Source organism: Bacillus rossius, chromosome 10, assembly GCF_032445375.1.
Source record: "Bacillus rossius redtenbacheri isolate Brsri chromosome 10, Brsri_v3, whole genome shotgun sequence".
In the NCBI taxonomy this organism is placed as follows: Eukaryota; Metazoa; Arthropoda; class Insecta; order Phasmatodea; family Bacillidae; genus Bacillus; species Bacillus rossius.
This window is the reverse complement of record NC_086337.1, coordinates 2,015,097-2,042,953: the sequence shown is the minus strand read 5'-3', so window position 1 is coordinate 2,042,953 and position 27,857 is coordinate 2,015,097. Positions and strand designations below refer to the sequence as shown.

The window sequence follows — 27,857 nt, the reverse complement described above, 5'->3', positions numbered from 1 at the left end:
CTGAGAATCTAAACAAAGATGGAAATACGTCGGGTGAATCATTATTTTAATAAGTAATTTTTTGTTGATTTTTAGAATGTTTCCCTAATTACTAGGTCTATAATTTGGAAGATGGTGGTCATATCAGCTTACTGAAGGCTTAAATATTAGGGACTGAATACTCTTTTAGGATTTTGAACATAATTTATTAAATAAGTATTTTTTGTCTACAGTATTTTTTTTTTTTGCATTGATCAAGTGACGAAACAAGATTCAATCCGTAAATTGAGTGATTTTCCATTGATCAAGAATCGAACAAAGGACAGGAATCTATTGAATTAACCAGTAGATCAATTGCAGATTTTTTTTTATGAATTACGTAATTTTTCCTAGATTTCTAGCTACTTAATTACATATTTCCAATATGGTGTCTAAATATCTGGCTGGTGGGTGCCACAGTAATAATAAATATTTACTGCACTTTAGTGATTAAAAATTAAACTAATATGGTGGTAGCTCCAACGACGTATATATATCATAGACCCTGCGTCGTCTATGGGAAGCCTACATTGCACAAAGGTATTGGGAAACCGCCTTGAGGTCAACATAAAACAGCTGATTGTGGGCCACTCGGGTTTGCTATTGTTTGCAACGTAATGGCAATTCGTGATACGAAACATGGTTCTGAATTAATTAGAATACATATGCAGGGGTGCCCACAAGGGGGGGTAACGACGCAGACTGAGTCATTAAAATTTCTGGGTGTGTGTCGGGTGGGGGGGGGGGGGGGGGGGGGGGGGGGGGGTGGTTAAAAGACGAGAAAAATGTATATATTATTTACATAATTATAGCTTCTAATGTGAAAATACGATTCTGGTGCTTTGATAATTGAAAGAGATCTTGTAAATCAAATTGGCCACCCCGCACTTTCCTCAACAAAGGCAGTTTGGCATCCGTCGGTTCAGGATGGAACTATTACCTGATATGACCAAAATTATTATTAGAAAATCAGTTTTAATTAATGCAAAATGTGATGAAATATAATACTAAAAAAGTATAATATTATAAAATAATTGAGTAAATCATTTAGAAAATGACGTAAAAAAATTCGGGGGGGGGGGGGGGGGGGGGGTGAGTCATAGTGTTTTGGGGGGGTGGGCACCTCTGACATATGCGTTATTTGCTGTAAGATATGGTGATAATTAAATGACTTACACGTCAATAAAGGTGCTTTAAATATTCCTGTGGTTTATTTATATCATTTTACTGATGTACGGCATATTTTGGAGCATATGCGAAGTGTTAGTGTTCGTCCTTCTCACAGCATAATTTTTTTTTTCGAATGTGTTTTACTTAGAATTACTTTAACACTATTATATTGCGTGCTTTGTTCAATTATAGAATAATTAGAAACTTGAAAACCTAAAATGTTAACTTAGTGTTGGCATAATGAAGTTTTAAATTTACAATAATTTTATGATAGCGTCTCGTTCGGCATGTTGAGCTGGGATGAAATATACAAAAAAGGTGCTAAAATTAAATAATATTAATTAACTAATTGTACTTTTATCAAATGTCTAAAAAAAATATTTCGTTAGGTTATAGAATGACACAGATCTGGGCTGTATAGATACTCAATCTAAAACCATATATTGCACGGAAAATTTTTTGTGAATGTTCAAAGCATTTCTCAGTAGCATTAACTATTTAGTGTTAGTGTTACGAAATGCATGACTTCGTGGTTTCACATAATTAAAATTACCACTGCATCCCTTGATGCATTACCTTAATTAACAAAAATGGTTCTGAATATGCACCAAATAAATACTTTCGTACACAGGTTTACTGATTTTTAAACAGCACTAACTTGGTGCACACTCTCCTAACTCTCTCCTGGTACAAGGATCTGAATATTGTTTTCCTGTGTGATACAATCTAATTTTTATGTACTATCTGGTAAGTATGGACTTTAAAAGTTGTATCTTATTATGGTTATGTAAGGGTTGCTGATACAGTATATGTTCATCTAGCACACAGAACAGAGATAGATCGAGGCCTCTCATTATTTTACACAAAAAGTGTTCAAACAAACTTTATGCAATGCGAAATTTAGAGCTCAATCCTACAATACTTTTCAGCCAAACGGCATAACTTTACATCTTCAGCAGGTCTCGCCAATCCACCAATATTCTTCCGGTTCAGAAGCTTTAAACCCATTTCCTCTGCAACTAGTGCACTACAAAAATTGTCAAAATTAATCTCAACTTCCTGACAACAAAGCCAGCAATATACCCCACTACATCATCTACATATTCACTCAGTCTGGTAGAACTCGCTAGTGTATTGTAGCTGTGGTCATGTTCAACACTTTCCACAGCAACAGGAACACTACAGTGTATGTTGAGGAAGGGATCACTAATATTCCTTTTCCCACTGCTTGCATTCAAAATAGTGGTAGAATCAATAGCTTGGCAGTTGGAATATGTGTTTATCCTAGCTCCATGACACCATCATCACAACTGTCTTACAGTGGCACCAACTTCATGACTACACTACAACAGTGCCTATTTGTATGTGCACTAGCAGGCGCTTGAAAGCTGCTTGAAACTGTTTCGCAGTTGTATTGTTGTTATGGCCCCCATGACCCCTTACTGCACTGAAAAATAACTCCAGATGGTCCTGGCTTACTTTGTATGTCAACAGAAATTTCATCAAGTTTTATTTTTACCACATAATCATACAAACGCAATAAACTTTCAATACATACAAGAAATCCAATGAAACCTGTCTTTGTGTTGCTCAAATGCATTGGTTTCCCACCTGATGATTCACATAATGTCAATATATAATTCTTTGCGACACCAAGAATTCCTTCACTTTGTCAATGCTTTGTAACACTTTGCTAGCAAGTTTCGACTGTTCAAAATATCTAATAAATTATTGAAAACTTCTATAAATCTGAAGGTAGACTCAGATCCTTCAAATTCAACCAACTGTAAATCTTGGCTACAAAATTTTAAAGCATCAGCAACACTGGCTGAATGTTTGTGCAGCTAACTTCACTTTCATCTTTTCGCTAGACCAATTTATGTGGCGTTTTCCCAATTTTGTTGCCGCATGTAAACCTTGAGACCTTTGAAGGTTTTTCTAATTCCTCAATAAACCTCCACAGAATAATTACATTCTCATCCACTAAACTACCCTTGCTGGCCAAACAGTTCCTGACAAGTTTCAACATGTGACATGGGTCAAGAAACAGGTATACCTATAGGCTTACCTGTATGAGAATCTGTGATCCAAGTTTTCATATCAGGTACTGAAAACTTGGCTCCAAAATGTTCAGCCATAGATAAGTTTGATGCAGCACCATCAAATTTCATTGATGCTACAACTATGCCACAATCAAAAAGAATCTTCAAGCATTGTCTTGCCATTGTCATACCATTTTATTTTATATTTTTATTTCATATCCTTTGACCCCATTTCTAGGGTATGATAAATGTCCAGTACATATAGAAAAAAAAAAAAATATATATATATATATATATATATATATATATAAAGTTTCACAAAAACAAAACACAAAATATACAATATCACAAAAAACAAAAACATAAAATATACAATTTCACAAAACAAAAAAACAAAATATACAATTACATTTTACTTATAAGTTATTAATTACAGCATATGAAACTACTGATAGTATAATTAAAAGTAAAACAGAACATATAACACATAATTAGTATGCCATAAAGATAGTAATAGCATAAATTACAAGTAGGTTTGAAATTACCCTGTAAAATATTTACTATTATTTTTTATTTTTATAAAGTCTTCAATATCTTTGAAGGTATAGAAAAACAGTTCTTCTGCTATTTTTTTTAACTCTATTGCAAATTATTTTTTATTATTGATATTTTTAACATGCTGAGGTAGACTATTATACAAGCAGACCAGCAATCAAGAAATACCCTACTGGGATCTTCCAGCTACCATTTAGAGCAACAGTCATGAACACCAATGCTTCCCTTGCTTCAGGTAGGGAATCATCATCCAACCCTGTACCGAAGTCAGTATATCCAATGAAACTCTGACCATCAAATTCTATATGTTTACGTATGGCCATTTCATCTAACATCAAAGAACATAATGTAGGTTTACCACAAGTAACATTTTATGCTGTCTTCAGTTTCAATGCTGTACAAGCCTCAGTACTGAAGCCTGGCTTTCCATCAACAGTTGAATACCACTTCTGCAGTGTAACAGGATGTGGCAAACACTTCATAAACATTTTCCTAACATAATTGTACGCCTTAGGAGAGTAGAAGGTAAATATGTAGTTGAGCGGTATTTGCGAAAAAAAATGTAAAAAATCCGAAAATACCTTTTTATATGCTCTTTAACTTCCTCTTTTCATTAAAAGCGGTTGAGGTAAGAAATTCCAAATACTTTAGGAGATATCTAATTTTTTAATTTCATCATATGTAGTTCAGCGGTATTTGCGAAAAAAAATGTTAAAAATCCGAAAATACCTTTATTATATGCTCTTCAACTTCCTCTTTTAATTAAAAGCGGCAGAGATAAGAAATTCCAAATACTTTAGGAGATATCGAATTTTTAAATTTCATCACAATACCAGTGCATTCATGTGGCATTCAACATTGTTTCTTGTTTACGTGTATCTATTTTTTTATTGGATAATGATGTCACGTGATTGTTCGTGATAGGCCAGAATTCAAATGAACCAATATGTTATTATTTAGTTCATTTATTGTTTAAAACAGTGTTTAATTACCGCCTCCAACTTAGGTGAGTTTTTAACGTTTCTAATTTTAAAGTCTTATTTGTTATTTGGATATTGTTGCGCAAGTAATAAGTAACAAAAAATTTTTACGTGAGTTGTTACTGTTCATCCTTTGTCCCGGTTTGTTAGGTCAGGTCAGTTACATTATAAATACTTTAAAACTAAAAAACCATTGAAATTAATTCATATTATTTTTTATGTACGCTTAGTTTCAAAGTATTTATAATGTAACTGACCTGACCTAATCAACCATTTTCATTAATTAGGCATTCACAAACACACGGCAATAAAAAAATTGTGACTGTCGAATGATTACACAGGTCTTGTATAGCAAAATAAGAACGGCGATATCTCCTAAAGTATTTGGAATTTCTTATCTCCGCCGCTTTAAATGAAAAGAGGAAGTTGAAGAGCATACAATAAAAGTATTTTCAGATTTTTAACATTTTTTTTCTCGCAAATACCGCTGAACTACATATTTACCGAGTAGAAATTCAGTGTCAGAGCAAACATCTTCAGCTCTGGTTGGCCCCTTCTTCCATCGCTGGATGAGATCCGCAACAGCAGGTGGCAAATATTTCTGAAACCAATGATCTTAATTGTGTTATAGTGCAACAGATTTTACCTTTAAAATTTAGTAAAAAGAAACTGTGTCACCACCCACCACCTCCGGCTAGCTCAAATTTGGTGATGAGTGGAACATACAGGTTAGAAGCAGGTCACGAAGAAATTACTGCTCAATGTTTGATGGATTACCTGTTTCTTTTATTCATGATAAAATCGCACCATATTCCGTATAACAGAGCACACAAAAAAAATTTAAACTGTACCTCCAGAAAGGAGAAAAAACACGTAAATTCTTACTACGACTACATTATATTGCCCAGATCAGTTCCGGGCAGCGACGGCTGGACAAAACACTTTGTTGCCTCGCTGTGAGCTTTGCCTACGACTACGGTCAAAAATTTCTAATTTATTTAAATGTCCAAAGAAAAAAAAAAGAAGGTTGTTAGGCGTCGCTCGCACCGTAGCCGCTAAGTTTTAGTTCAATATTACATTGTTAAATGATACGAGCCATCGCCCGACCACGACCTCTCGGCACGGTGCTCAGACAATGACTGATTTTCAGTTTTCCTTACCTTCGTGCGGGCAGTGACATGGGCTCGCTGACGTAATTTTCAGCCAATCACTGCGCATAGCAACAGAAGCTCCCACGAAATGCTTACTTCTGTTCCCACGACGCAGCGATTTTGTATCTTTCTCGCACTCCCGTGACCGTAACACACACGCCTAGCGTGTGAAACATAGCCTCGGTCGTGGAAATAACGAAGGAAAATCACGTCAGCACGCCTTCCCACACAAAGAAGCCAGCAAAAAAATTACTTCAAAAATAAACTTATGCATTATAAAAAATAAAAACAATAAACCCAGAGAATTACGTTTACAAAAATTTTTAAAAGGAAAAACTTTACATCATTTGAAAACCTAACCTGAAATTTGACAAAAAAAATTTATAACAAAAATAATTACTAGATTGCATGAGGAAGGCTATAATCTGGGTTGTTACAGCTGGTTTAAGTTATTGCTGTTTCAGCATCTGCAAATAATATACTAACTTGCATAATGTATAACAGCTTAAATGTCTACTAGGAATTTTCTGTCAAAGCTGGTCTTTCAATAAAGGACGAAACTAGCAGACGCATTACAAATTGTCATTTCTCCTAACAAAAATGTATTGTTTGAAATTTTGCATAATGTACTTGATAATTTTCTCAATAACTCAGACCACTAAATTTATAAACGTGTGAATAATTATATACAGTTCTGACCATAAGTATAGTTTAGATCCTGGTCATTCTAACCCTTACATATCTCTTTAACCAAGTTTCAGAGAGAACTTATTGTGTTATAATTACTTAAAATTGAATTATGATATATTTTAGACAAAAGGAAAGCTGAGGGAATAAATCTAATAGTTAGTGACAATGTGTTCAGGTGTCCAGGTGCTAATAGGTATTACAAACAATGAATGTGTTAATGAGCTGAGCTATTTGAAGTGGCATTACCTGTAGTGTATCTGCAGCAACATCACCCATCAGTTTCTTGTCCTGCAGATGCGAGATAACTGCCTGAAGGCTCACTATTTTTGCAGTGGCTCGTTTACACCGCTGACGAAGGAGTTTCAGTTTCTTACTGTATTTTAATCTTATTTCCTTTGCAACACCAAGGCACTTCTTACTTCTGCTGGGAAGTCAGGTTCTTCTCATTGAAGTCACCTACATATGCCAATCTTAACTTTTTTCCAATTGTATGAATATCCCTGTAAAAAAAATTATGTTTGTAATTATTATTTTGCTAACCTATGAACATATTATGTAGGTACCAGGCTTGTAGAGATTATGTGCAAATGCAATTTGAAAAAGAGTGTTTGGCTATACGTGCTAAACAGCACAATCAAAAAATACAATAGATTACATGAAGGGCGTCGCCAGCCGATGACCTGGGGGGGGGGGGGGGGGGGGGGCAAGTTGTGGGAAAAGTATGTATTTTTTTACATTTTGCTACACTTTGTTGAATCTCTAGGGCTCTAGGGGGGGGGGGGGGGGGTAAACTGCCCCCCTACCCCCCACCCCTGGCGACACCCTTGGATTTCATCATTACAAACATCTTTTTCCTTAAAGTAGAAAATGTTGTATTAGGATGCTCAGATCACTTGGCTCAAATAATTGACTTGCCAGTGAAATGTATAGACGCGAAACAAAAAACATGAAATTATATAACTAGAAAATTTACTGAATTTCAAATCAATACCTTCATTGTCATTCATTGTTTGAAGGTGAGGATGTAAATATAAAATGTAACACAGTTCTTGATATTTTCCTGAAGAACTTTGAAAATTCATTCCAAGTTAAAATCAGGGTGGCCACTATATTTGTGATAAAAAATTCCAGGTTTTTTCCAGGTTTTTCCAGGTATTTTCAAGATTTTCCAGGTTTTGCAATATATATACAAAATGACATGTTTTTATTTATGTAATACATGATACAAAGCACACATTTTAAAACACAGAACTGTATAGTACTAAATATAAAACAAAAATGCACAAAATGTGATACATACCCAACTAAAAAAACAGGTGGCAGTTTACTAAATATATATTTGCCACATAACTTTAACCTTTTTTGTGTTTAAAATTTTTTCGTCTATGAGAGTGGTCTGTTTTAAGGCATCACTCATTATTTCGACTTTTTTTGCCTTAAGTTCCCTGAGGTTCTTTTCTGTTTTTTTTTTTTTGAACCAAATATATCTGGTATATTTTGTGCGTATTAAACAGGGCACAACACTGGCCGGCTGGTGGTTGTTTTCATTCAAAACGTGGCTAAAGAACTTGCATGGATCAGGCTGAAAACATCAGGCTATACGTGTAAGTTATAAGGAATCTTATTAGTGTCATGAATTGAGATATGTTTTTCGAGTAGATATACACATCGACCTACCGGATGCTCGCCCGCGTCTTGTTTTAACTGCCGCAGCGATGTTTATTTTGACAGCTCAAGCAATTATCTTTTCCCGTGAGTTGATAGAAAAAGGTCGCTTCACACAGCATAAAAAAAGGAGCTACGCCACTTATTCCCCACGCAGGAAACACACTGGCTGCTGTCTGTCATCCCCCGCATTTCCCCCTTCCTTTCTTCTAACATTCCACGTCCCGCCTCTCGCGCGAGCAATAACGAAGCGATGTAGCAGTTGCACCACGCATTGGGTCGTGTTTATGCTTTGCTGGTGACCGCTGGAGGTCCAACATGCTTTTATTCGGTATATATGATCTTTCATTGCGGTTTTTTTTTTTTAATTTTTTTTTCTGTTTTTCACATTTTGGTCAAAATTTCCAATTTTTTTACGGTTCCCGAGAATGTACTCGTAAAATCACTGCTTCGTTAAATCCGGTGTTCGTGAAATCGGGGTTCTGGTGTACATAATAATTATATGTTTAGTATTGTTATTTTACAAATTTTAAGTGAACATAGCATTACCGACGTTAAAGGTAAGTTAATGCGGAAGGTTTATCGGCCGGCCTCAACACGCTGCGAATATTCATAAAAAAAACGTGCAGTGTCGTTAGTTACTGGACATATTTGACAGTTTATTGATAAGCAATGGATTACAAGACGTCGTAGTTTATAACACCGCTAAACCGTTGGAAGCTACTAGTATAAATTAAAGTACTAATAAAACTTTGTTACAGGAAGCGTGGGCTTCATCCTGAGCGGGTTGAGTGGAAACAAAATTCTGTAACTTGCAGGTTTCTTGATTGGTTATTTATAACTCTATTGTAATTCTTAGATTTGGCATGGCTTGTGAATGCTCCCCTACCCATTGTATCGATCTTGAAACTTTTATTGCATATCTTGCATCTCGCACAAGTTCTGTCTTTCGCATCCTCAGTAGCCCATGGAACCTCAAGACTCATAACGACAGGAATACCTAGTAGACATTACCACAATAGCTTCCTAACAAACTGCACAGCGTAAGACTAAAACCGCTCGAAGACTTGTACTGAACAGAACAAATTAGAACAACACCCCGTGTTGCACGCCGTAGTGCGGTTCATATTCCCCCTCCCCCTCCGCCTGTTAGTGACGTATTGCGTCTATGAGGAAAGAAGAAACATGACACGCCTGGGAACACTACAGTCGCTGCCAACATGACACTGTACAGATTTGCCGCGTGATTATCAGACGCCGCGATGCACGTCTTATATAAGTTGTGCGCATTTACACCGCAGCATTTGCCCAGGAAAGAAATAAAATTCCAGACAGTTTCCCGGTTTTACCCGGGCCCTTTCAAATTCCCGACATATTCCCGGTTTATCCCGTTTTCCCGGTTTGATGGCCACCCTGTAAAATACAAAGTACCTAGTTCAGGAGCAACCTAACCTAACCCAATCCCTACTTTTTGGCCAAAAGCTGTAATGATTGTATATTTAAGTTTACGGCTAATAGTTAAATGTCTTTAAACATAGTCTTAAACCTTAAAATTTAAATAAATTTAAATACCTATATATAAAATTTAAAAAATATTTCTGAATCACATACTTGGTAGTGGATTGCTGCGAGGTGGTGGCGTTTTCATGCGGCTGAGTCATAATTTGGCTTCTCTCGGTAGGTGCTTTCCTCTTAGCATTGTTAGGTTGTAAATGTGCCGGAAAGTCAAAAACAGTTGGAACAAGCTTCCTTGTCAAAACAATCTTGGGAGAAGTGTTTAGAACAAATTCTGAAATGCTTGGATGGCACAAAACTTTCCCGCCTCAGATAGAGTCCACTTCTTCCTCAATTCATCTCCAGGAAAACTAAACACACAAATATAACACACAATTCCGATTAAAACATGTAACCAATAGTTATACCATACATATACCCCACATTTAACGTAAATATAAATTAATTTTTAAGTCAAACTATCATGCAACCAAAACGTAAAAGTGGTATAATTATTTCAGAACAATTTTGACATACAATCCCAAAATACACCATAAATTTGATAAATACACTTACCTGTGAAACGACACCGATGCTCCTTTGACAGATTTTTCATTACAACCGTACGCAACACATTTCTAAACCAATTTCACAGGCAGCTGCACATAGCTTCAATGTATCCTAATAGCAAAACAACAGAAAACGGCCCACAATCAGCTGTTCGCGGCGGGAGGACATGTTGGCCTCAACTTTCAGAAGGCCGCCGCTTGATCATCACTGGGGCGCAGCCCCTCAGCGCGGGGGAGGTACAAGCCTGTCAGGGCTCTTGTCCTCCCAAGTGGTCGTCATTATCGGAATGGGAGGAAAGAGAGGGATAGCCCCTCCCCTCCCCCCTCGTCTTTGGTTATTGAGTGCTGATTCCCAGCTGAATGTGTGGAGAGGAGGACTGAGAGCCACAGTTTCAGCCCCCCTTCCTTTCCCTTTGGTTTCCCCCTCCTGTCCTGCCTACCAGGGAAGGAGGGAGAGGCAGGGTAAAACATCCCCTGCCCCGATGGTGGCTAATTAAAATTTTGAATACTGTAGGTCTGGCCTGTTGGCATGTCTTAATTTTTGCCGAAAGTTTGGTGAGATTCTCGAATTTTCGAATTTACTTCTAATTATATGATGTAGGTGGCGCCAAGGCTGACAGTGAAGCTGCGTTGCGTAATTAAGGTGATTTTAACGGTCGGTAATATTTAATTAATTAATTAATCAATTATAGATTTATAGATTTAATTATATGATCCGCGCTGCAATGTAGGAGGAGCACGGAGTTTTTGTGTCTAATCTATTTAAATAATTTTAATTAGGTGTCATTTTGGGGCGTTTTAAGCGGCGGTTTATATCGGGGTTGTAATCGCCTAGGCGTTTAATTTCTGGGTTAGCATGAAGTGCGAGTTTCTTGAAGAATTTATTATTTCGGAAGAGTAAGTAATCTTTTACAAGAGGAATTTTAAGTCGGCTGTGTAAGTCTATTGTCCGTGTGAGTGGGGGCGCATCGCCTATTATCCTGAGAAATTTATTTTGAATTACCTGCAAAATTTGTTTTTGGTAGTTGGTAACATTGCCCCAGACTTCGTTACCGTACATAAACGCGGAACGGACAATAGACACGTAAAGGAGTAATTTTAAGTGGCGGGGTAGTTTATTACTCTTGAGGAGAGGGTACAGTAGGGATAGTTTGGCCATCGCTGCCCCCCGCACTTTGTGAATGTGTGTGGTCCAACGAAGCTTATTGTCTATAGTTAAACCTAAATACGTGGCAGTTTCAGTATAAGGAATTATTACATTATTTAGAGTTACGTTTTTAGAGGGTTTTAGTCTGCGAGAGGTGAGATTTAGAGCTTGCGACTTGGCTGGGTTAGTTTTAATTTTCCATTTAGTGAACCAGAGTTCTAAATCATTTAATTGTAGTTGAGTGCGGAGAACAGCGTAGGGAAGGTTAGGGTCGTGTGTGAAAATTACTGTGTCATCGGCGTACATTTGAATGGTGGAGTGAGTAACTGGGATGTCTGCAGTATATATATTGTACAGGAATGGCGAAATTGCCGAGCCCTGCGGTACACCTGCGGTGATTGGCCGGATAGTAGACTGACCTTTGTCTATTGACACGTAAAATTTTCTATTTTGAAAGTAGCTGCTTAGTAAATGGATGTAGCAGTCCGGGAAATTAAATGATATTAACTTTTGTAGGAGCCCCGGGATCCAGACCTTGTCAAATGCTTTGGCAACATCTAAAAATACTGCGATGGTGAATTCTTTTTTCTGCATGGCAGCCATGGTTTCTGTAGTAAATTTAGTAAGTGCATGAACTGTGGAGTGAGCTGAGCGGAAACCAAATTGTGTGTCCGGGATAATTTTGTGCACTGCCGCATGAGTTTGGAGCCTGGTTAAAAACAGTTTTTCAAAGATTTTACTAAGAGAGCTGAGCAGTGAAATAGGGCGTCTGTTTTCGGGCATTTTAGGGTTTTTACCTGGTTTTGGTATAGTAATAATTTTAGCAGTCTTCCAGGAGCTGGGGAAGTGTTGAAACGTGAGTATGGCATTGAAAAGATCTGTTATTGCGGATAGAGCATTAAGTGGCAGATTTTTAAGAAGTTGATAAGTAATTTTATCCTCACCCGGGGCTTTATTTGTGCTTTTTTTTGCAATAACAAAATATTAAAAATTGATTGGTTAATTTTTTTATATATTTTAAATGATTCCCCATTAAAATCCGATAATATTTATGGATTTTCAAGATGGTGGCCATAATCGTAACAGCAACTATCTAGAATCCAAGCTGGCACCCATTAGTAAATGTGCAATGATGACATCATACACATCAAATATTATGGGCGTAATGAAAAGTGCAAAGTTTCTAGAATAGAAATTCGTGATGCCATCACCCGGGTTTTTGTGGTCGCAACCCGGGGAGGACCTAGTGTGTATTGAGTTGTTTCTATGCCGAATTTACCAGGTGGGCGCCAGGCTAGCCCGTGTGTCTAGCCGTTGTTGAAGACACGAGGTGGTAGAGCAGGGTGTGGTTCGTTAGCCCCAGCGTGTTAACTAGTTCCATAGGCTGTGAGTTGGTTTGCAACACACCATATGCGGAGGGTCGGTTGAGATGATTACTGGTTTGAGTGAAATAATTGATGGCAAGATCCAGTTGGTGGATTTTATTACGCTCTGTGCTTGTCACTTAATTTTGCGATGCTGCAAACACTGTTTACAAAGTACACAATAATATTCGATACATTACACTAACACTTTACACTGACACATTAATTAAAATAAAGTACAAGGCAGAGTAACTACTCTGCTTGCGCTAATTGTCCACATTCCCTAGCGGTAGTTATATGTTGTGTCTCGGCTGGAGTCGGCCAGCCCCGTAAATTATAATTAAATTGACACTTCACGTGTTCGCTAATTACTAAATTTTGTGACTGGCAGGCGTTTGCGCGGTTGTATTAGCAAAAGTTCTGTGGTCTGGAGTTGGCCAGGTCCGTTATGCTGTTACTCGCGTGGTGACATTAACGCGTCATGGGAGTGATATGAAAAGCGGCCGGGTTAAGCCCTGCACCGTAAATGGTCTAGGGGCTCGCGGAGGGTGACTGAAAAAGTTTGGAAGAATTGAATAATTACCAGTATGACGATCAGTGAGACAAAGATGATGACACTCCGCTGGACGAACACGTCTGCCCTAGACTGCGAGCCGCGAAGAATTGCCGGGGGAACATGGCGCCAGCGAGGGTGTCATTGTTCCCTCGCGCCAAAATCTCGAATTTACAGGTATACAATATAAACTTGACGCCGACCGCCGGTGCTCCCTCTGGTTCGCACAGGCCATTATGCCACAACAACACCTCTTAAGTGCATCGAACACGCCCGAGCGCGATTCCCGCCGAGTGTGTAAAAGTGCGCCAATACGAACACCAAAGCGACGACAGCGCCCGGCCGGGTGTGGCAATGCGCCGAATTAAATACGTAATTATTCTGTCAAATTAAAACAACTAAATTAATAACAATTTAAAAGAGGATTCATGTAAGGGAAATTATGTCTAATTGTCTTATAAGCATATATTGTGTAACTTGTCTTTAAGTCCAAAACTGGCCGGGTCGGTTTTCCCGCGCTCCACGCATTTAGGCGCGAGGCCGCAGGGCGGTCTCGAACTCAGTTACCGTCGGGAGCTCGCAGGGGTCGGTCGCTCCGCGAACGTGGGGCCATCAACTTTCGCGCTTCATCTATATATCAGCAATAGTGTAAGATTTTATAAATCCTTTATCAGCTCGGCGCCGACCCCACCCAGTCGCACGATATTTCGTGCGACTCGTAACTTATTAAATTCATCCCAACAGGGAACTTTACTTTTTATACGTAATTCCATGTCCAGCTTAAGGACAGAGTAATAGTGGTACGCAGTTTCGGCTTCATAGCCAATTAATTGTCATCATCGAAGACTCTTTGTAACGAGTGTTGAATGCTTACTGACTAACTTTCGCCTTTTAATTTTCACCATCTTAAACGTGTAATTCATAACGTGTAATCTAACTGAATAACTTTCAATTTCAAAAGAGACTATAACGTGTGTGTCTCCAGCTTACCGTATCTACGTATTTTCGAGACATTATTATTTCGCCGCATGTTAGATTGCAAACAATCTTGAACAGAGGTGCTACTCTTCATGTTAACGTGTCCGCCTAAGTTGTTGCAATACAGAAGCTCCGCGACTATCCGCCACATCCTTCATATGGATAAGTAACCACTGTATCAGTTCGTATATATTACTTTGCAACCTATCCTGGTCGCGCGCACCGTTTACATTCAGAGATACGCGTGTCGCAGCGGTCAGACAACGGACGCGGCCAGTACCGGGACCAATAAGTGTATCGATACTGAATAAAGTACAGTGTCCTGTTAATTCGTTTACCAGTTATTTACAAGGCGTCCTGGGTGGCCTGAACAGTCCAGGTAGGTTCCGAACCACGACGCACTCCTGCCTGCAGCCACGAGGCCGAACCCCCGTTAAAACCCCTGAGATCTTTTCCAACGCTAATATTTATTGAGATTTTAAGGAATGGACTGGGTTATCGCTTTGTATCACTTTATTCGTTCAGTAATCAACATTTCGTCACCTTACGCCATTGATAGTTATTCTACCAGTGAGGAAGAAAGAAACGAAAACGAAAAAACAAAATAACAAAACAATTGCATAGTGAATAGTGTTGCCACAGGGCATAACATAAGGGTCAAACAATCGATATATAATAATGGTAATAATAATATAGAGTGCAAGAGTTCAATGTCTCAATACTCTCCCTCATTGAAGAGTGCACTTGAATGTCAATTAGTCCTTCCTGTACGACTTCTCTGACGAAAAAGTGCCGGATCCGTATGTGTTTTGTTCGTCGGTGCATTTCCAGGTTCTTGGCTAGTTTGATAGCGGATTCATTATCGACGTAGAGGCTCGGAGTCTCACGAAGGCTGCCGAGCTCTGTTAGAAGTCCTCCCAGCCAGACCAATTCCCTTGCGGCCTCACTGGCGGCCACGAGCTCTGCCTCAGTAGTGGATATTGCAACGCTGGTCTGTCTCTGACTGCACCATGAAATTGCTCCTCCAGCATACTTGGATATTATCCCTGATGTGGACCGTCCGGTGCTGGGGTCTCCACCAAGATCCGCATCACTGTAGCATTCGAGGAAACTTGGGTCCTTTCCTGATTGGTATACGATTCCAAGTTCCTCAGTTCCTTTCAGGTATCGGAATATTCTTTTGACACGAACTATGTCTTCAGCAGTTGGTTTTTCCAGTGCATGCGAGGCAACGCCTACAGCGAACGCGATGTCCGGTCTTGTTGCTACCATTAAGTACATCAGTGCGCCTACCGCTTGACGATATGGGTAGTTTTCGATTTCTCTCCCTGATTCAGAATTCCCTTGTGGATTACTTACAATGGGTGTCGACACGCTCCTACAGTTTTCCATGCCGAATCTCTTCAAAATCTTCCTAGTGTAGTTCCTTTGGTCTACTTTGATTGTACCATCGTCTTGATGGGTTACTTCCAGTCCGAGGAAGTAGGACAGCTTCTTATGGCTGACTTTGAACTCAGATTTCAGCGCTTCCAAAAAATTGTCCAACTCCCTTTTGCTGGTTGATGCAATTAGCCCATCGTCAACGTACAGTGCTAGGATGAGTTGATCTTCACCTATTTTTCTTGTAAATAGACAGGGGTCAGCGCTACAAGTAGTGAAATCTAGGGTTTTCAGAAAATCAACGAATCTCTTGTGCCAACATCGTGCTGCTTGTTTCAGTCCGTATAAGCTCTTTTTGAGTCTGCAGACTTGATTTGTGCCGTCATTGTATCCTTCGGGTTGCTGTATGTAAATTTCTTCGCTATCATAGAGCTCACCATAGAGAAAGGCAGTGGACACATCAAATTGGGCGAGTGACATCTTCTTGCTTGCTGCGATGCTTAGGATGGTTCTTATAGTACTCATCTTCGCAACAGGACTAAATGTTTCATTTTAATCTACCCCTTTCTCTTGTGAGAACCCTTTGACGACTAATCTGGCCTTGTATCTTTCAATGTTTCCATCTGGGTTTTCCTTGATCTTGTATGTCCACTTGCAAGCCAGTGCCTTCTTGTCTTTGGGTAAGCTCTGAAGCGTCCACGTTTCGTTTTCTGTCAATGCCTTCATTTCTGTGTTCATAGCTTGTCGCCAGCTCTCGGAGTTTTTCGAATTTATTGCTTCCTGGGAAGTACCTGGGGTGTCGGGATTTTCTGTCTTAATGAGTGAAACGTATTCTTCGTATCGCTGGGGGGGTCTTATTTTGTCCCTGTCTCTCAGTGCCATTTTCTGGTTTTTGACATTCTCTGGGTCGCTGAATTCTAGGAAATCTTCCAGATCACTTGATTCTTCTTGACATTTTTCGGGAGTATTTTGGCTATTGAACTGTTTTTCGTCCTCTGATTCGATTTTCTTTTCTTGACCCTCTTTTGACTGAGATTCCTCACACTTTTTGGGAAGGGAAATTGCCATTTTCGTTGTCAATGGTTTTTCGTTGAAGACTACGTCTCTGGATCTTATAATCCGTCTTCCGTTGTTCCATATTCTGTATCCGCAGAAGTCGTATCCAACTAGGATACCTTTGATGGCTTTTTTGTCCAGTTTACCCCTTCTTTGCTTTGGTATGTGAGCGTAGCATTCGCTTCCTATTATCTTAAGGTGCTTGAGGCTTTTTTTCTTCCCAAACCAAAGTTCAAATGGAGTCTTGTCTTCTATTGTGGTTGGACCAGTTCTATTTAGAATGTAGACAGCTGTATTGGTCAATTCAGCCCACAATGCTTGAGGTAGGTTGTCATGAGCGTGTAACATAGCTCGAGCAGCTTCCACGACCACTCGGTTGTCTCTTTCTATGTATCCGTTCATCTCGCTGCAGTAGGGCATCGTGAGAATCTGTTGGATACCTTGGTCATCTAATAATCTCTTCATTTTGGAGTTTTCAAATTCTCCGCCGTTATCACTCAGAAATGACTGTGCCTTGTGACCAGCACGTTCACATTCTTTCAGCACTAGGAGGAATTTTTCATAGACCTCAGATTTTTTCCTTTATGAAATATATGAATCGAAATCTCGTGAAATCGTCTTTGAATAATACATAATAACGGGAACCTGAACATGATGGTTCGAATGGGTCACATACATCGGCGTGGATGATTTCACCGGGTGCTGTGGCTCTTTTCCTTCTGCCAAACTTGAGTCTGTGTGCTTTGCCATAAACACAGCCTTCGCAAACTTCAGAATCTATCTTGACAGTTATGCCTAGTTCTCGTTCGATGAATGCCTTTACATGCTTCTTATTTTGATGTGCTAAGCGTTCATGATAGAGCTGCAGAAGATCTTCGTCGTTGGATAAAGAGTTTACATGATTAGCACTGGATAGATGCAGTTGATACAGTCCACCATTCCGCATTCGGGAGCCGGTCAAGATGTTCTTGTTATTGACTTGGAAACAGCATTTCTCGGCTGTAGAAACGAACTTGCTGCCAGGGTTTTTGTCCTGAGTAGACAAGACAGAAAATAGGTGTTTGCTCATTTCTGGCACGTACCAAACATTAGAAAATGTTAATTCTCTCTGTGTATCGTCAATGTAGGTGTGCACAACAATATCGCCTGTACCGATGGCTGGCACACTAATGCCATTTGCTGTTGTCACCTTATGGGGAGAACTGAATTCTTTAACAGACATAAAAAGAGACTTGTTGTTGCAAACATGGTTTGTGGCGCCATTATCTACAAACCAATTTTCATTATCACAGTTGGCGGAAAATACATCATTGTTGGTAGCATATAACACCATGTTGCTGTCAGAAAGGTCTTGAGATTTATTTTTAGGTGGCCTACCATCCCTTTTCCATTTTATGCAATTCTTAATAACGTGACCTTCTTTATGGCAGTAGTAACAGGTTACTTTGGACTTGAAATTATGTTTGAATGCAACAAGTGCCTCTTGTGATTCTAAACATTTGGCCTGAGAGCCTTTGATTGCTAATTCTCTTTCGTGGGTACAGAGCTGACTGGTTAAATTCTCAACCGTCCTTTCACTTTTAGGCATTAGAAGCCAGCTGGATTTGAAAGAGAAATACTCAGGGGGCAGAGTCTCCAGAACCTTACAAACGAGTAACATATCTGGCAGAGTTTTAATTTCCATGCTTTCAGACAACTGTATGTTGAGGTTATTCCAAATATTTTTAATCTTTGACAGGTGACTAGCCATGTCGTCATTGGAATCTGACTTGTACGTGAAAAATTGCATACATAGACAGAAAGCTTTATCTTCAGTGACACCTTCATATAATCTATGTAACTCTTGCCAGACTTCCTTTGAAGTGTTGTACCTCATTACTTGTGTTAAAGTTTCTTCTGTCATGTTACTTGTCAGAATCAATAAAGCTTTCGTGTCCGCATTTTGGTAGAAGTCTAATTTGGTATCATGAGCTGTTACCTGTTGAGCAGAAGCCGTTGGATCGGGTGGGACAGGCTTGGTCAACTTGCCGATGACAACGTCCTCACCCCCGGGAATACTTCTGAGTAGGATAAGTACCTTGTACTTCCATGTAGCCCAGTTGTTCTTTCCTTCGAGATTGCCAATGTTTTCCTTCAGATCCATTTCGAAAAACTTCGACCGACTAATGGATCAAGAACTTGAAACGGGTTAACACACGCGCAACGAAAAGATAAAGTCGATAAAAACAGTCCTGCGATCCTGGGCCCATAACCTATTGAGATTTTAAGGAATGGACTGGGTTATCGCTTTGTATCACTTTATTCGTTCAGTAATCAACATTTCGTCACCTTACGCCATTGATAGTTATTCTACCAGTGAGGAAGAAAGAAACGAAAACGAAAAAACAAAATAACAAAACAATTGCATAGTGAATAGTGTTGCCACAGGGCATAACATAAGGGTCAAACAATCGATATATAATAATGGTAATAATAATATAGAGTGCAAGAGTTCAATGTCTCAATAATATTTAATTAAAAACTTAAACAGGCAGCGGGAGTGGCGTCAAACTGGAATACTTACGTGCTAATTACATGTCACTCTTGTTTTAATTAGATTTAAGGCTACTCTGAACTGGTTCTGTGTCTATTGAATTTGTGTCCACACAATTAGCCGATAAAACATTCAAAAGTAGGGCTCAAGTTCGCGATTGTTCGCTTATTATTCAAACACTCCCCCCGCTGCACATTTTATAATTAATTACGACTATGATGCACTCACGCGGTTTTCCGCTATAATTAATGTCCCAGGCCACACGGGAAAGATTTTGCGTTAGACGCACCATTCCCGGCACTTAACTTTGGGTAATTATACCTGATGAGTTTAATGGGTCTTAATTTTCTAGCGTCCTTGCTAGGTGAGTATGTTTAATTTACAGGGCGCTAGGGCTACTTGCGGGAGGGTGCTTCCTTTGACTCGTGTTAGTTCGGCGAGGGTGTGTTCCACCAGCGGGGGCCAATAGTGGCGGGTGGAGGCCGGGCTTTGTGGCCTTCGGCGGTACGACGTCAGTGACTATAACAACATGTGGAATGGTGTTTATTTTTTAAATAACTTTTAATAAATAAATTTATTTAGAATTTTAAAAATTTTCCCGATTTACTAGCATAAAAATCACTGAATTCAAGATTGTCATAACAATAATTGCAGTGGTTACATTGACGTCGACCGACCGAAGGCCACTCTAAAGCCCGACATGCGACCGCCAGTATCCGACCTTGCTAACGGAATGCACCCCTAGCCATGGCTCACCCGAGTCAGGCGAGCACCGGAACAAAAGTTAGAATTAAAGACCATGCCCAAATTAACCAGCCACTGCGATACCGGTGCATTATAAATTAAACATAATTTAATGATAACATCACTTTTAATTAAAAAACCCGTCCGAGGGAAGTGCGACATAGGAGTGCCCGGGTCACTCACGTGTGAATTTATATTAATACATTTGTGAGTGCTCCCCTCGCGGCCTTCAGCCTAAATTAAATAGAGTAGCGCATGACGTAATTATGACCTCCCCACTTTTTGTGTATAACTCACCACTGGAGCAGTCAACAAGTGACGAACAGTCTCCAGTGTGACTCACATTATTCAAACTTTATTAATGTAAATTTGTTAAATCCAATTCCTAAAAAGTATCTGTGTATTAGGTTAATTTTTATTATTTAATGTATGAATTTAGAGCCACTTTTAATCTCTTATAAATTTAATAATTTCCCAATAACGGGACTTTAGAAACTTGGCGCGACAGGACGCTGAGGCCTCCCCTCGTGTCAAGGGCAAATGCCAGTACCGAGCGACTCGTGGACTGGGGCGGACGTGCATCCCACGGGGAGTCCTCAACTTTTCTCTTCACTGCATTCACTACTGGTAATTATAGTTACACTTCAAATCCTTTTTCGTAATTAACTCCCCATGTGCACCCGGTCCTTTTACGGTGTAGGGCCTATCCCAGCCGCTTAAATGTAAACTCCCCGCACAAAGCATTACGCGGGGCAGTACAGCATACAGCACGGGCCGACTCCTGCCACCAAAGACTTTTGGGTAATCGCCGAGTGCACAGGCACCAGCAATAACGACATAAAGACTTGTAAAAAATTTCATAGCGAGCCGTGGTCCACACAAGTGGGCCCGGGTGTCACCGTTTGCAATTTTCGGGATTGGCCGCCTCCAATCGAACTCCCCCCCTCTACCTCGACTGGCATGAGGATTTAATATTAGTGACGGCGCGTCAGAGCGCCCAGTGTCAACTTAGTGTAATATTTGTGTAGGGAAAATCAATGTGCATCGTGTAACTGTAACTGCAAGTGTAACTGTCGATTTAAATTAAACGTCCACTCCGCACACTCCGTGCGCGACGTGTATATGACAGTGCAAACCGAACCAGGGTACGTTATTTTGTGAACTCCCCTAATCCAGTCAGGAATCAGCATGCTATGCTGTGTAGGGCCAGTAACGTATCAATAACAAGGGCCCCCTCCAACCACGACCACCGCCGACGGTCCTAGCGGGTCACACAGGGGCATTCGCACCCAACGACCCAACTCTTGGTTAGCCACAGAGCTAGCCTGGCGCCCTCCCGGATACAATTTCACTAAAAAACCAGCCTTCCCGCTAGGAACCACGCCGGACCTCGAACACGAGAACCCGGACGATGGCAACATAATTTAAGATGGTGGGTGTGATGTAAGGCATTTTTTTTATTTTTTAATCTTTACTAAGAATTTTTTATATATTAATAAATTACTTTTGTTTACTCTGTTAGGATTTGAGTTTATATGTTTATCTTTGTTTGTTTATATGTGATTGGTCACAATGGCGCACTGGGCGCAAGAAAAGGCAGTAGTTAATAGTATGGCGGCCGTGTGTTGTTGTATAATAAAGGAAGAGAAGTAAAGACTAAGTTTTCTTAAATTATGTTCACCTTTAAAGGCAAACTTTCACAGGTTATGGGCCCAGTCACCGTAAATCGCACATATTATAATGAAGGGGCACATCAAATGTTGCAATTGTTTATAATATGTAGTAAAATTGCCTGCAAAGAAGAAGCAACGGCGTACAAGATGGCTACAGGTACACAGAAAACGGTCCTGTCCATTCTCTCAGATAACAGTGGATTCGGGAATTGGAAATTCCGAGTAAGGTTAGTTTTGGATGAGAAGCAACTACTACAAACGACTGAAACGAAGCTCGAAGACATCGATGAAAGAAAAGAAAAAAAGGAATTCCTCATCAAAGATGCAAAAGCAAAATCGGTCATAGTGCAATGCTTACCAGATAAGTATTTAGATTTAGTAAAAGAAGCAAACCATTCTAAAGATATGCTCAAATCGCTTGAAGATGTGTTCGAAAGGAAAAGTGTTTTCAGCAAACTATACCTAAAGAAAAAATTACTTTCTCTCAAATACGAATGCCACATGAAATTGGAAGAACATTTCCTTCGCTTTGATGGATTCGTTCGCGACTTGGAAAATGCAGGGGCCAAATTGGACGAAACAGACAAGATTCGTCACCTACTGATAACAATGGGGGGAAATTACAGCACAGTTATAACTGCTATTGCAACTATGAAACAAGACTTAACTATGGAGCTTGTCAAGTGCCGACTTTTGGAAGAAGAAATTTAAAAGGAACAAACGAACCATGAAAACTTTCCATGCAGTGAAGTGAAATTTAAGATCACATTTTATGGGTGTGGACAAGTAGGTCACAGGAAGGCTGATTGCTGGCACAATAGACAAATATCAAGAAAATGGAGAGAATCAGAAGCGAAGTATATTAAAAAAATATATGCTAACCCAAGAGAATCACCTTCACACCAAGCTGACATCTCATTCACAGCCTATAGAAGTGAGGTTATGAATGGGGAAAACATATTCATTCTGGACTCGGGTGCTACAAATCATCTTGTCATGGAGAGTTTGGAAGCGTACATGACTGACATAAAACTGTTGCCTCATAGTGTTGTGATCAAAACTGCTAATGGGGGTGAAATGACTGCTAAGAAAGCAGGAAAATTTGTGGGTTGCCTATGGCCTTGGAAATATCTTCCTCGAAGCTTTGATAGTACCAGGCTTACAGAAAAATCTGATATCTGTAAGCAAATTGATACAGAAAAATCTGACTTTTGTCTTCAGTAAGGAAAAGGTGACAATTCAAGGAGATGGAGTAACCATTGAGTGTGCAAAATGGCAGTGTAATATTTTCTTTCTACAGTTAACTCCAGTATCAACTGCGATAATTTTTGTTGCACAAAATGAGGTCATTTGAAAGCAATTATTTTATTGCTGGATATGAGTAAAAAAATGTTTGGATTTTGGCCCATTTCCAGAAACCAACAAATGTAGTGTGTCTGGTGGCGCTTCCAATGACATCAGTTTGACCTAGCCGCTGACGCAACACAATTCAGGGGCTTCATTTTGAACTTCAATGCCTCAGTGTCTAAAAGGAAAAGCAAGACGACTACCCTTCAAGGAAAATGGTAGCTCTACCAAGTGCATAGGGGAACTCATACAATTTGATATAAGTGGACCTGTCACGACACCAACCAGAGAAGGTGAGCAATATTTCCAAGTAATTATTGATGATTTTTCTAATTTCACAACTGTGTACCTACTGAAAAACAAAAATGAGGCCGAACAAAATGTTATGGACTACATAAATAATGTAAAAACTCAGCATGGAGTTAAGACCGAAAGAATCAGACTTGAAAATGGGGGAGAATTCACCTAAAAAACATTCAAAAAATACTGTGCTGACAAAGGGATCTACATTGAATACACCACCCCATACACACCACAACAAAACTCCAAGGCAGAGAGGATGAACCTAACCTTAATGAATAATGTGAGGACAAAATTTGTCGAGACGGACCTTCCATGTGCCCTTTGGGGAGAAGCAGTGCGTACATCAGCCTACGAGCTAAACAGATCCCAACAAATGCTCTACAAAGCAAGACTCAGTTTTGTTTGGCACGAATGACTTGTACAAACTAAAGGTATTTGGCTCACATGCATATATACCAAAATTACCACGATAAAACAAACTAGAACCAAGGGCGAAACATATAATAATGGTAGGATATTTAGGTGGTTATATCGTTTGTGGGACCCGAAAGAAGATCGGATTGTCATGTCAAGAGATGCAACCTTTGATGAATCAAAAGTAGGACTAAGTGGCAATAGTATGACAGGGCATCCAGAGACAATTTTTATCAAGGAAGCAGAAAATCCAAACACAAGGGAAGAAAAAGCAGAAATAAAATTAGACATAAAGAAAAGGAAACAGATGAAAGAAGAAAGCAATGCCCAACACTGGAACACTGTGAAGAAAGTGATGAAGACTTCATTGGTTTTGAAGGCACAGAAGGCAAAGAAAACTGGAGGAGGAACCCTAAAAGAACTGTTAAGAAAACTTATCATTTACAACAATATGACTTGTACATGGCATACTGCCTATGCACTGGAGAACCACAAGATTATGAAGAGGCCACACAACTGGGAAATGGATGGAATGAAGCCATCGCAAGTGAAATACAAGCCCTGGAACAACATGAAACATGGACTCCATTAGCACTACCCCCAGGAGAAAAAGCAATTGAAACCAAATGGATATTCAAGACTAAACAAGATGGATCGAAGAAAGCTAGATTGGTCGCAAAAGGATTTCAAGAGGAGACAACTAATTTTTATGCGCTGGTCGCAAGACTACCAACCATAAGACTCCTAATATCTGTTGCCATTTCAAGAAATTGGGAGGATACACAACTGGACGTTCCAACAGCCTTCCTGAATGGGTACCTCGATGAAGACATATACATCAAGACACCTGAAGGAGTTAACAATTTGCCAGGCAAAGTGCTCAAGCTACAGAGAAATCTGTACAGTCTAAGGACTGCACCTAGAAAATGGAACGAGAGATTCCACAGCTTCATGGAGTCGCAAGACATGAAGAGATCAGCAAGTGACTTTTGCCTATACATTGGCGAAAAGGTTTGGCTTATTATTTGGGTGGATGACATGCTCATAATAGGAGAAAACACAAAAGTAAGAAATCTAATTCAACTTCTACAGGCTGAGTTCAAAACCAAAGACCTGGGAATTTTAAGAGAATTTTTAGGCATTACGATTATAAGGGAAAGGGATCAAGTGAAATTTTCACAGAGTAGTTTTATTACCAAGATTCTTACCAATTTCAAAATGATACTCTGCAAATTAGCCAACACTCCTATGATAAATGACTTCCAGGTTGACACGAAAGCACCTGTTGACGAAAAGCTGAAGTATCGTCAACTCATTGGCTCACTTATGTATGTTGCAACTGCAAGTAGGCCTGACATAGCCTATTCTGTTTGCTATCTCAGTAGATTTTGAACAAACCTACTGAACAATTATGGAAAGCCGGGAAAAGAGTCCTTAGATATTTGCAGCAAACTCAAGACATGTGTCTAACTTTCTAGCCTAGCTCAGATGAACACTTAACATGCTATAATGATTTTGACTGGGCAGGTGATAAGCTGGATTGGAAAAGTGTAAGTGGGAGTGTAATTCTTCACGACAACAACACAATCTTATGGGCAACAAGGAAACAAGGAGCTGTAGCCCTGTCAACCGCCGAGGCAGAATACATTGCGTGTGCAACCGCAGCAAGTGATTTGGTGTATCTCCAGGGAGTTAAGTAGTGCAGCCTTCTCTGCGAAGTGAGGAATGTACTTCAAATAAAAATTGGCCATGCCAATGAAGCGGTCTATGCCCTTGGGATTTTTTGGTGGTTTAAAATCGCGTATGGCCTGAGTGCGAGAAGGATCTATAGTTACGCCTTTGTTTTAAACTAAGTGTCCTAGAAAAGAAATCTCTTGGACTGCAAATTTAACCTTTTTTGTGTTTACTATAAGGCCTGCCTTGCGCAATCTGAGTAGCACTTCTGTCAAATGTTTTGTGTGTTCCTCAAAGGATTCTGAAAAAACGACTACATCGTCCAGATAATTGTATACTGATTTAAATTTGAGATCGCCTAATAATTGATCCAGGAGTCGAGTGAGGACTTGTGTGCCAGTGGCCAATCCAAATGGCACTACTGTGTACTGATATAAGTTCTAGGGAACACGGAAGGCTGTAATAGGTTTTGAATCCTTAGTTAAGGTAATTTGGTGATAGGCTGAGTTCAAATCGAAAACACTAAACTATTTGGTTTTACTGAACCAATGGAATGCTGTATTGAGGTCGGGTAAAGGAGTTGTGTCTATGGATATGTGCTGATTAACTTTTCTGAAATCCACCACGCAGCGTTGTTGATCTTTTCCCTTAGGCACCAGAAAGGCTGGAGAACTGTATGGTGAGGTAAAGGGTTCGATGACCTGTTTATCCAAGAGATTCTGAACATGGTTTCGCATAATTTCCGTCTTAGGTCCTAACAACTGATAGGGGTGTGATATAACCAGAGTCTTATCTATCAACTGAATCTCGTACTCAATTAGATGTGTTCGCCCTAATTTACTGGTAAGAACATCAGTGAAACGACTGCATAAGTCTTTAATTGCGGCCTTTTCCTGTGGGTTGAGATGGTCTAAGCCAGTCACACTTTCATCTTCTGCTGTGGCTAGACACGTGTTGGTAGGTCCCAAATTCATTTTCTCTGGCACCCCAAAAGGAATACGAATGTTTTTGTTGAACTTAAACATAAAATTTCTGGCCTGATGGTCTAAACCCGTTTTGGCGATGAAATCAGAGCCATAAATTAGGTCTGTAGCCAGTTCTTCCGACACTAAAAACGGAAATCACATGAATATAGATCAATTTTCATTTTAATTACTACTGCAGTGTTCACATTATAAGGACTGTTCAGATGCCATGACACAACGTAAATCGGTGCCTTCAGTTCTCAGGATCAACTTACTCTGTCTTAATGTACGAAATAATTTGCCAGAAATGAAACTTCACACTGATCCAGTGTCAATTATACCTGGTAATTCATGTTTGCCAATCTATTTTTTTGTGTAGGGTAACACAGTAGGAAGACAACCAAATATGTTGTGACATTTTCTCTTGCCTGTGTTAGTGGGGATAAAGGATGTTTACATGTGTGAATCTCAATACGATCTTCTCTGTGTTTGTTTTGATCTGTTTTGTTTTCCCCTGTTTCAAGGTTACGTTTTTTGTTTTTGTGTTTGCCTTTATCTCTCTTGTGAGATCTGGGTGGATTTAAATTAAAACTGTTCTTTTGTTGTGATTTATTGTTTACAGACCCGTATCAAGCCTCTGCGAGGCCCCTGGCATTATCCCGAAAAGAGGCCCCTTTCGCAGGAGTGAACATACCCCAAGCAAAAAAATAGGGGGTTCGGGGTCATTCCCGGAAAAAAATTTGTATTACAAGGTGCAAAATGGTGCTATTATATGTGTTTTTTAAAACCAAAATATTGAATATACAGTTGGAAGAATTGCAATATGTTCTACTGTTGTTAATTTTTACACGAATAAATAATAATTTGTATTACATTAACTTAAGTTCAGTTCCTGTGATACAAAAAAGCAATACGATTCCAAAGGTTTTTCAATAAAATATATGTTTTACATTGAAAAAAATACACTGCAAGTCTTTCAATATATATTTATTTATTTTATTTATACTTATACTTAACAGAACTAAGTATTATTAATGTTCATATCAGATGACATCAAAACATGCAGTAATAATTAACCTAAAATTGTTTTAAAATTATTAAATCTGCGACTGATTAATTTCTAAAGTTATATTGAAATCAATTAATGGTCTTTACTACTGTAAGCTGAAACAATACCAATTTTTATTTCAATAATGCAAAAAAGTGTTAATGAAAGATTGAACTTCAAAATCAAGTATAACTTCCCCTTTAAGCACTAGCACCAAAGTCTACTTCAAAGTTTTCAACCTCTTGCACATAATGTCTATGGCTATCAATAATTTAAATAAGCTTCTTTCTACATTTTTTTGAGGCAAAGTCTTTGATGACATCACTAAAGTATAGCGTTCTAAG

At 39.2% G+C, this 27,857-nt stretch overlaps 1 long non-coding RNA gene across 1 annotated transcript; it reads right to left on the bottom strand.

Moving 5' to 3' along the window:
* Nucleotides 1-3,736: 3,736 nt before the first annotated feature.
* On the bottom strand, nt 3,737-12,024 carry LOC134535711 (uncharacterized). Its single transcript, XR_010075685.1, has 4 exons — nt 10,342-12,024; nt 9,883-10,136; nt 6,853-7,106; nt 3,737-5,366 (listed from the first exon to the last, which is right to left on the bottom strand). It is a non-coding gene; the product is annotated as an uncharacterized LOC134535711 (long non-coding RNA).
* Between the last annotated feature and the right edge of the window lie 15,833 nt (nt 12,025-27,857).